This window comes from Zosterops lateralis (genome assembly GCF_965231275.1).
Source record: "Zosterops lateralis genome assembly, chromosome: 7".
NCBI classification, from domain to species: domain Eukaryota; kingdom Metazoa; phylum Chordata; class Aves; order Passeriformes; family Zosteropidae; genus Zosterops; species Zosterops lateralis.
In genome coordinates, this window is record NC_139767.1 from 3,527,185 (window position 1) to 3,536,168 (window position 8,984).

Genomic DNA, 8,984 nt, shown 5'->3' on the forward strand with positions numbered 1-8,984 from the left:
CAGATAGATGGGCCAGACAAGGTAGAAGATTTAAGAGACCATATCTGAAAACTGGACAAACTGGAATGCTCCAGAAGCATTGTCTGTGCTCCCTATCCCTAAGGGCCAGGTACTTTTCCCTTTTTACCACCACCTGAAAGACTGAGAGACTCCTTGCATTTAGAGTATAATAACCCCTGCTGAATTTAACAATCAGACTGACTACAATTTTGACAAGTTGAGTTAAAAAAACAGAACAACCACGTGAGCTACTTTCAGTGACTTTCCCTCCCCTGCAGGAACACATCCAAAAGGTTCGGTATATGCACTTCATCACGACAGACAAGCAGCCAACAAAGAATTATCTGCCCCACTGACTTTCACACACCCATTTCTAATTGTTCTTCAGCGCAGCTTTTGGGGAGGAAGGACGAGTCAATGTCAGCAATTCAGCTCAGTGAATGAACACAAAGTGTGGCCAGGAGCGTTTTAACAGCAGTATCACGATGACAGTCAAGAGGCCATTGTCCACACGGTCATGGTGGAGCACGGGACCACAGCTGGAAGCCAGAATGAGCTGGCAAACATCTTGTTCCAGCTTCTGCTGTGCCATCTGGCTTCCAGTGAGGTGACTGACGTTAAATGTATTTTCTCTGTATTGCCATCTGGCAGCTGCTTGTACAACAACAGAGTAACATGCAGAATTTGGCTAAGAGTTATCCCAAGAATCACATCAAGGATACTTGTAACACAGACTCTGTAATGGAAAAAAGCTTACAAGGAAAGTTTTGTCAGCTGCAGGCATTACAGGCGCAGAGTATTGCAGGTGAGTAAGAGGGAGTGGGAAATTATGTATCCCTATGTTTCGCATGTGCTTATTTTACAGAGTTCCTATAAAAATATTACAGGGAAGGAAGGGACAGGTTTCCAAAGGATACAAATATTGGATCCCGTGAAATGTCTGTTCTTGAGAAGCATCAGCACTTTTGCCATGCCGTGGAAGCTCAATCACTTTCCCAACTTTAGAAAAGCAGGACTTTTTTTTTTTTTTTCCTGCTGTAATATTGCATGCAAAAGGTAATTCTGATAAAGAAGGGATATTCAAGAAATTGATTAGTACAAACACAGTCTCAGAAAGAGAGACTCTGGTACTTTAACAGAAATTTCATCTAAAAATGTCAGGATTGCCAAACGCAGTGTAACTACAGTGTAATAATACCTGTAATGCCAGGCCATCCTTATAAAGGTCACATTTGCAAAGCTGTAGTAACCTTGCTGAGCTTTAAATGTAACAGCATAGGGTGCTTAAAAAAACAGAGTAGGATTTTTAATAAATAGGATCCCATGACAGCTTAAATTAATCAACTTTCTACTCTACCTCCTGCTGGGCACTCCTGCTTTTTTCCTTGCTCCTGTGTTGTTGCTCATATGATTCTCAAATAATTTAAACATAAAAAAAAGCTAATCCAAGTGAAAATTTTAAAAAAGGGGCAGTGTTAGGGGTTTTTTGTTTTGGTTACTTTCTTTTTTTAATGAGGAAAAGTAACACTAAAATACTAGAGGTTTGGCATTCAGAGTAAAGCTGAAGTGATTAAATCTGTTTGGTCTCTACTCTGTAAGAAGAACATGAAATACATAGGATTCTGCTTCATTTCTAGATATTTCTATAGATTAGATGTAGGATACACTAAATCTCAAAAAAGGGTTTGAGTGGAGATCATATGAAAACAAAAATGTCTGTTTTCCAGCACATCAGCAGTTCTGGTGATGGTCGCCCTCCTAAGCATTTATTGAAGCACAATGAGCATTAGGTGGAATATTAGTTACACTACTTAACCACCAAGTGCAAAAGATTGCCTTCTTTAGTAAATTTCCAAAATTCAGTCTGATTTCTGCTTCAGTGTTGCACAGCTCTTTCACAGGAAAGAAAGAGACAATAATCTGCTCAAAATCCAGCAATATAAGTGAAAACAGAAGTATGAAGAGTTTTGACTATACTTAGAGGAAAATTTGGGAGTCAACAGTCAAGCATTTTGTCAATAATACAGCAAAGACATCAGTTCAACGTGAGCCCAGGGCACGGCTCTGAGGAGTGCAGGTCTCCCACTGCAGACCTGGAGTGGTGATGTGTATAGTCCAGTCTTTACACTGTGATGTATAATAGAAGAGTTATTCTACACACACTGATGCTGCTCCTGCCAAGAACCACAGCCTCCACATCTCTGGATGGCGTTGCCCTTGAAAATTGTCAGGAGCATTGCACAGACTGATTATGTTGGCTCTGCCTGTTCTAAATTTGGGAGCATTTCTTCATCACAGATAGAATAAATGGTGCTAAAGGACAAGAGAGGTGCCACATAGTAACTTTTTATTTTACAAGTGGGTAGAGTGAGCAATGTTCTCTCTAAACTCCAGTTTTATGAACACAAGTATTTGTACAGCTTATGGGGACAAATGATCATCGGTTCCTGATAATTAGAGGCTTTTCACTTAATGTGTTCTTCTCCCCTTTGAAATTAAGTTTAGTTAATGTGCTCTTCAAGGCAACTGTGACCAGAAAGCAGCTAACACACTCCTACTACAAGCTAAGAAAAAAATTAACTCCATGGCTGTTATAAAAGGAAAAGCCAGCACCCTTAGCACAAAAGATCAGAGAAAACAGTGCTGTATTTTTTCCTAGTCTGTACTTAGCAAGAGAGGCAAGAATTGAGACACCACCGTGTCAGAAAACACAAGCTAAAAGACAAGCAACACAAAAGCTTGCAGAAACTGTTCCTTTTTCGTATTTTACTATGCTTCCAAGGGCTTCACTCCTTGTTACTGAGGTGATGCATCTTCCCATTGGAAGTCTGAAGTCTCATGCTAATAATTAGCACATGCCAGAGTCATATTAGGTGGTGTTCTGCTCATTTTTTTTGGTTTTTGGACATCATGTATGTACATGCTCACATTAAAACCCGACATGACAAAGTTTCCTCTGTCAAAATCAGATTTTAAATTTACATAAAGGAATACATCTACCAAAACCATAAATTATTCAAAATTATTGGGTGCTTAAACAAAATTTTCTCCTTACACCCAATCCCGTTTTTTATCTGTATCTTAGTAAGATAGAGCACAGTCTCCTTCGCTTTTTCCCCTTCTTGTTGCCCCAAAACCACTTCCCTGCTCTTTGATGCTTTCCTTGCTTGGGCTCACTCCTCCCTTTTTTGTGCTCTAGCTTTCCCTATTTTGACCAACCATTCATATTTCTGTTTTTAGCAACTTTGACAACCTTCAGCTATTTCTTCAACTTGTGTTTTCAGAGATAGGCCTGGAATAAGCTGTTTATTCTTGTTCTTAAAAAAACCAGGAAATTATACCCCCCAAAAATGGTCCAAGAGGTCACAGAATCTGATGCAAAAGTATCAGAATCTGGGCAAAGAGTATCAGGGAATTTGTAGCCAAGAGCAGACTTTGCTAGCAGAGCTTTTAGCCAAGCCTCTCCTCACCTGCTTAAAGCTTGTTGGCTTGATGGAGACCAAGCATGGGATTTTAGGTTCATCTAGCATTTTCTTTGGCTTCATTGCAGTGTCATTTTTTTCACATACAGAATATGAAAATATAAGTAATTTCAAAGTGTCCACCTCTAACCTGTCTTACTTGAGCTGAGGGTGGTAGTGTATACTGATTTCTTTAGATTAATACACAATGAGGACTGCACTGTCTTTATGTCCATCTCTTTGCTTCATTATTATTAACAGAAATATAGAACTCTGGGCAACAATTCTATAAAAATGCACCATTTTGAGTATTTTTTTTTTTTTTAGAAAAACCAAAACCATTTTGTATCCAATGCTGATTGCCATTTGTGATGTGAATGAAGCATTTCACGGCTTTCCTTTTCGCATGCCTCTGATGAAAGCAATAGTACAATATTGGCACCCTATACCTAAATGTCAAAGCTCTGCTTTGTGGAGGTTTTAATATTTTGTTTAAATATTGAAGTGCCACAAAATTGAAATCTGGAAATGCTATGTTTAAGTTCTTTACTTTTACCATCATACTACTTGTAGCGCAGCCATAACTTTTGCTATCAAGCCATTTGCTGATTTTTGTATAGAGCAGAGTGAGCAAGTAGTGGTAATTCAGCTTCTCAAACTAGACCTAAATCTTGGGCACCCTGCATTGAGTCTGAAGATGCCCAAAGTGGTTTGAAATGGACTAGCTCACACACTGGAAGCTTACCTTAATATAAATTTTTCTCATAGTTATACTTCAGATCTGTTCCCAGTAACTTAGAGCCAAATCCTTGACATAAGACAAGAATCAAAAGACGCCTACAGGGACACAGGAACCTGAACCCAAGAGGCTTTCACTGACTCCAAATCCTTAAAATTGTCTTTGCCAACTTGTCCTCTTTCTGAAAAGGGCAATTTCAGTGCCTGGGTCCAAGAGAGACTTGCTGCATCTGGGCCCCCGCTGGTCTCCAGTCCACCTCCTGAAACCAGGGCTGAGGGACCCAAGCCCCAAGCAGGATGTCCTTTCAGATAAACTCTTTCCAGGACTGTTTTGACCAGAGGAGGCAGCTCCTTGCTCTATGTTGATTTCTATCCTCCCCTCCCGAGGCTGTGAGCTGTCCAAAACAGGCATTTACAAGGCAGGCTGATGGCTGCTGATTCCTCTCCACTGGTCAGGCACAGAGAGAAATGTAACCTTACTTTTTATAGCAGCCTACTCCACTGGAAGTTAAGATGATATAGCCATGTAAGGAATACAAAATTTATCCGTTGAAATTAACCTGACTTTAAAACAAATACCTCCCTGTTAAGGCTTTTCTGACCCTTCAAAAACAGCTGAGTTCAGAAGAGAAAATTCAGAATTTCCTCATGTACATTCACCTTTAAACTTCTGAACACATATTCAAACTTTACTGGGACATAATGTCAGTAGTTTCACAGGCCAGTATGACCATCTTTTCCTTCATACAAGCACCTCAGCTCACCTTGCTGGGCTTTTGTCCTGGCTTAGGGCAAGTTTGGGAAGAAACCTCCGAATGGGGTCCCTCTAGAAAGCAGATTCAAGTGGCCCCTCCCACAACTGGTTCGGAAAAGATTTCCATGGAGAAGAGTGGGAAAAACCTCTTTATTTAACAGGCAAAGCATTCACCAGCACAAAAGTGAACATTATTAAACAACAAAACCTTTCACTGTTCTGAAGAGATGACAAACTGAGAAAGTCCCTCTCGTGAGGTGCAGCTCTGCTCACTCAGTCTGGTATCAGTCCCTCAGGCTTGGTGAGCTCCCAGTGTTCTTCTGGGCCCTCAGTCCAGAGCAGGTTTGAACAGCTACAAGAAAAAAAATCAAAACACAGTCCCAGGAACTTCTCTGCCTCATCTAGCCAAAAAAACTAACTTAGCGCAAAGGAGAGCTCTCTCCTGCTGCCCACTGCAGACCACACTGTCTGTGAGAAGGATGTGAGGGAGCAAGTGCAGTTTCTGATAACAAATCTTGCAATTCTTTTTCTCCCCCTTCGCTCTCAGAACCAGTCTTAAAGGTGCAGAACTTAATATCCAGCATAAACACAACAGACCATCGGGGATACAAGCATCATAAAGTCACCCCAGGACAGCTTTGTGGGGTTGATGACTCTAGAAATGGTTCTGTTCAGAAGTGACTGTTCAATGCCAGCTTGGTAAGGTTTCCTATATATTGCCCTTCCCCAATTCAAACCCCACATCAAAGCATTGCTCCTTATAGTCCATTCTTCTGGCAGTGAGAAATCCAAAGCAAAGCATGCAAAGAAAAGCAAAGTATCTGGAGTAACCCATTCATATCCCTTTTGACATTTCCATCACACATGTGAAATTTTCACTTCACATTTTTCATCAAGTTTTATTTAAAGCACAGCTAACATTAAACTTTTACAAGGTAGGGAATACAAATCAGTTATGTCTGAACATAAGAAAAGTGGCTACAGTTGCAATTCCCACTCTTGCAGAAGGCAAGATCTGTTGTTTGAAAAAAAACAAAAACCTAAGCCAAACTTGTGGACAAAAGCATCTTTACACATGAAGCTGGGGTTCTGAGCGAGCCAGAATTTTTGAAGGAGTACTTATGTGTCCAGACCCCAATTCCTTCTCCCTCTCTCCTGTTCTGGAGAGAGCACGTCTGTATGGCACAATGCAAAGTACCTGTGTGTCTTCAGCTGTCCTAGGAGACTTCACATGATGTCAGAGCCCTGGTGAGCCATCAACTGGAGAACTTCTGAGCCTGGATGGCTTTTCTTTTGCACTTCAGTTGGCAAGGCAGAGCATCTTGCCAAGTCTTCACCCTCCTTAAGCCCATGCCGGGTGATTTCACAGTGAGCCAGCAATTACTCAGGCTGGCATGCGGTCAGGTCATGTGTCAGATACATTTATCTCATTTTCAAGCTGAAGATTCTCCAATGAATAATTCAGAAAGAAATAATCACCTTCATGGTCCATTTTCCCAACCTCAGGCTCTGTCTCTAACAAGCACCCGCTGAACCTAGTGAGAGATGTCGACTGCAGAAGGAGCAATTTAAAAATCATTGTGTGCACATGCAGACATCGCCCCATGATTTTACTTGCTGCTAAAAGCAAACAGCAATCTGTTGGCCCAACCCTCAGTGAAATACATGGGGTTTTCATATCAACTTAAAATGGAACTGGACTGAATTTAATAATCTGAACCCATGAAGTTCACAGTTCACAGGCTGTCATCGTCACATGTAAAATGGTCCGTCTTTTGGAAGCTACTTGTTATTTTCTACTCACCAGCCTCAGGGCACACTAGTTTCCACAAAGCATATAAAAATAGCACTAGCTACACTATGATATTGCCCAGAAAATCTGAGGCTAGAAGAAGTAAAGTTATGTCAGTGATGTTTCCTTGATCCTTCCTTTTTTAAATGAGATTTGCCATACTTCATAAATCCATGGCTAAGTCTGTTTTCTCCTCATTGGTGCATGAATCTCAATTATAAAACTATTAAGATGGTGCAGAGAACCTATTTCTTCATCTGTATACTATCCCATGGGTTACCTTACTTCGTGCAAACAAAACAGCAGAAATTTTGGTAATTAGATTACACAAGATAATTTGTGCTAAATAGCAACTCTGATGAAAGTGCTCAAACATAACCCATTCCCCCAGCCTTTTTTCTCTAGATGAAAATGGCTGGTGAGATTGGTGTAATTGTGATGTCCAGCCCAAACCCCAATACCTGAAGGAAGATATGAAGGAGCAAATACCAGTCCATTTTTTTCCTAACTATATCAGCTGATCAAATTCATAAATACTATGATTCCTCCCAAACCATGCTCGAGGAACAGCAATTTTAAACACAGGAGGAATACAGGAATAACCTCTAAACTTCGCACACTAAATTATGTCACAGACAAAATAGACCTATAGATTTTGCCTTTACTGCAAGAGACATAACAGAGGATTGGTTTTCTGTTTGACTCTAAGCTGTCTAACTGGACATTTTCAGATTTGACATCTCACTTGCTTCAATTTCCAGAAACTGCCATGAGACTCCCTGAAGGAAATTGGGCTCAGAGCAGGATGGCACCTGAGCTGGACTAAATCTGCCAGCATGTCCAACCCTGTCCATACTCTTATTCACCTGTGAGATGAAGGTGAATGCCCTCCAGCCAACTGGAGCTATTCCCAGTAGCCCAGGTGAAGAGTTCAGTCTCTATACAAAAAGTCTTGTGACCATTAAACACTTTTCCTGTTTCATCATTACACAGAACACAATTCTTAATGAGCTTTTGATTATCACTCCCATTATTCAGTAAATTAATATTAACAAGTAGCAATGATTCTCAGTGTTGATGAAATTGGTCCCCTTATCTGGAGATACACAGACCAAACACCTCACTGTGAAAATCCAGAGTGCACTGACACTGGGAGCTGGAAACCAGCTCTGGTTCCAGGCTCATGAATGGACTTTGTAAAGTCAGCCAAAACCTCAGTGTCTGAGCATTTATTCTTGCGCATGTATGTAAATGTAGATCTCGGTTCTGCAGTTTTAGTCCACTTTGGAGTTACTAAGCATGATGGCATTTCATTGCCAATATAATTTTATAGAGGAACTGGTTGTTAGGATACAGCTTTGTTCACCACAGTTAACCATACTGTCTCAATTCATCATGCACCCACCAGACCATAAATCTGCTAATTAAAGAGAGACACATCTCCAGCTACAGTATTTGGACAGCACCTTCCTCCCAGGCATGGATTCAGTGATGTTTCTCTCACTGCACTGTGTCAGCTTGATGCTTTCACTGGTCACAGCTAATTAGGGCTGAGTGAGCTGTGCTATTGTAGCTCTAAAATGCTGATGTTATAAGCAGCTGAAACCCCTTCAGGAGGCTGAGAAGAGCCTCCTGAAGGCACAGCAGTCTCCATAGCAGCCTCCCTGCTTCCCTGATCACAGTCACTGCTTTACACATCCCCCTTAGAGTTGTCCAGGAGGAAAGACAAAGCACAAGCTCAGTTGGTTTCAATTCCAAGACTCACACCCATTTGGTGCAAAGTGCAGTGGATCAGATGTGAAGACTTGGTAGGACAGGAGGTCTCCCTCTGAACCTTACAGAAGGGGCCATTGAGCCACATGCTGTTATCAATGCTGAAAGACTGTGTGAGGACTGCCAGCTCTGCCCAGAAAAGTTCCCTCCTTTTCTGTAATTATATCAGTGATAATAGGAGCCCTTAGTGGGGATATTTATAATCTTTGTCTGATCCATTCTCTTTACTCCTTAGCCATTACCACATAAAGATCCTTATTTCTGCACAGGGGATCTATATTCCAACCATGTAAATTCCTGTAACAGTGCATTATCTGATCCTTTATTAGAGGGAAGATTCCAGATCTGTTAAAATCAAGGAAAAGATCCTGTGGGTGTCAATGGTCTTTGTATTAGGACCCCATGAAAACTTTTTCCTCCTGGCAAAGCAGGGTAGATTTCCACAGACCAAACGTTGTTGAGACAA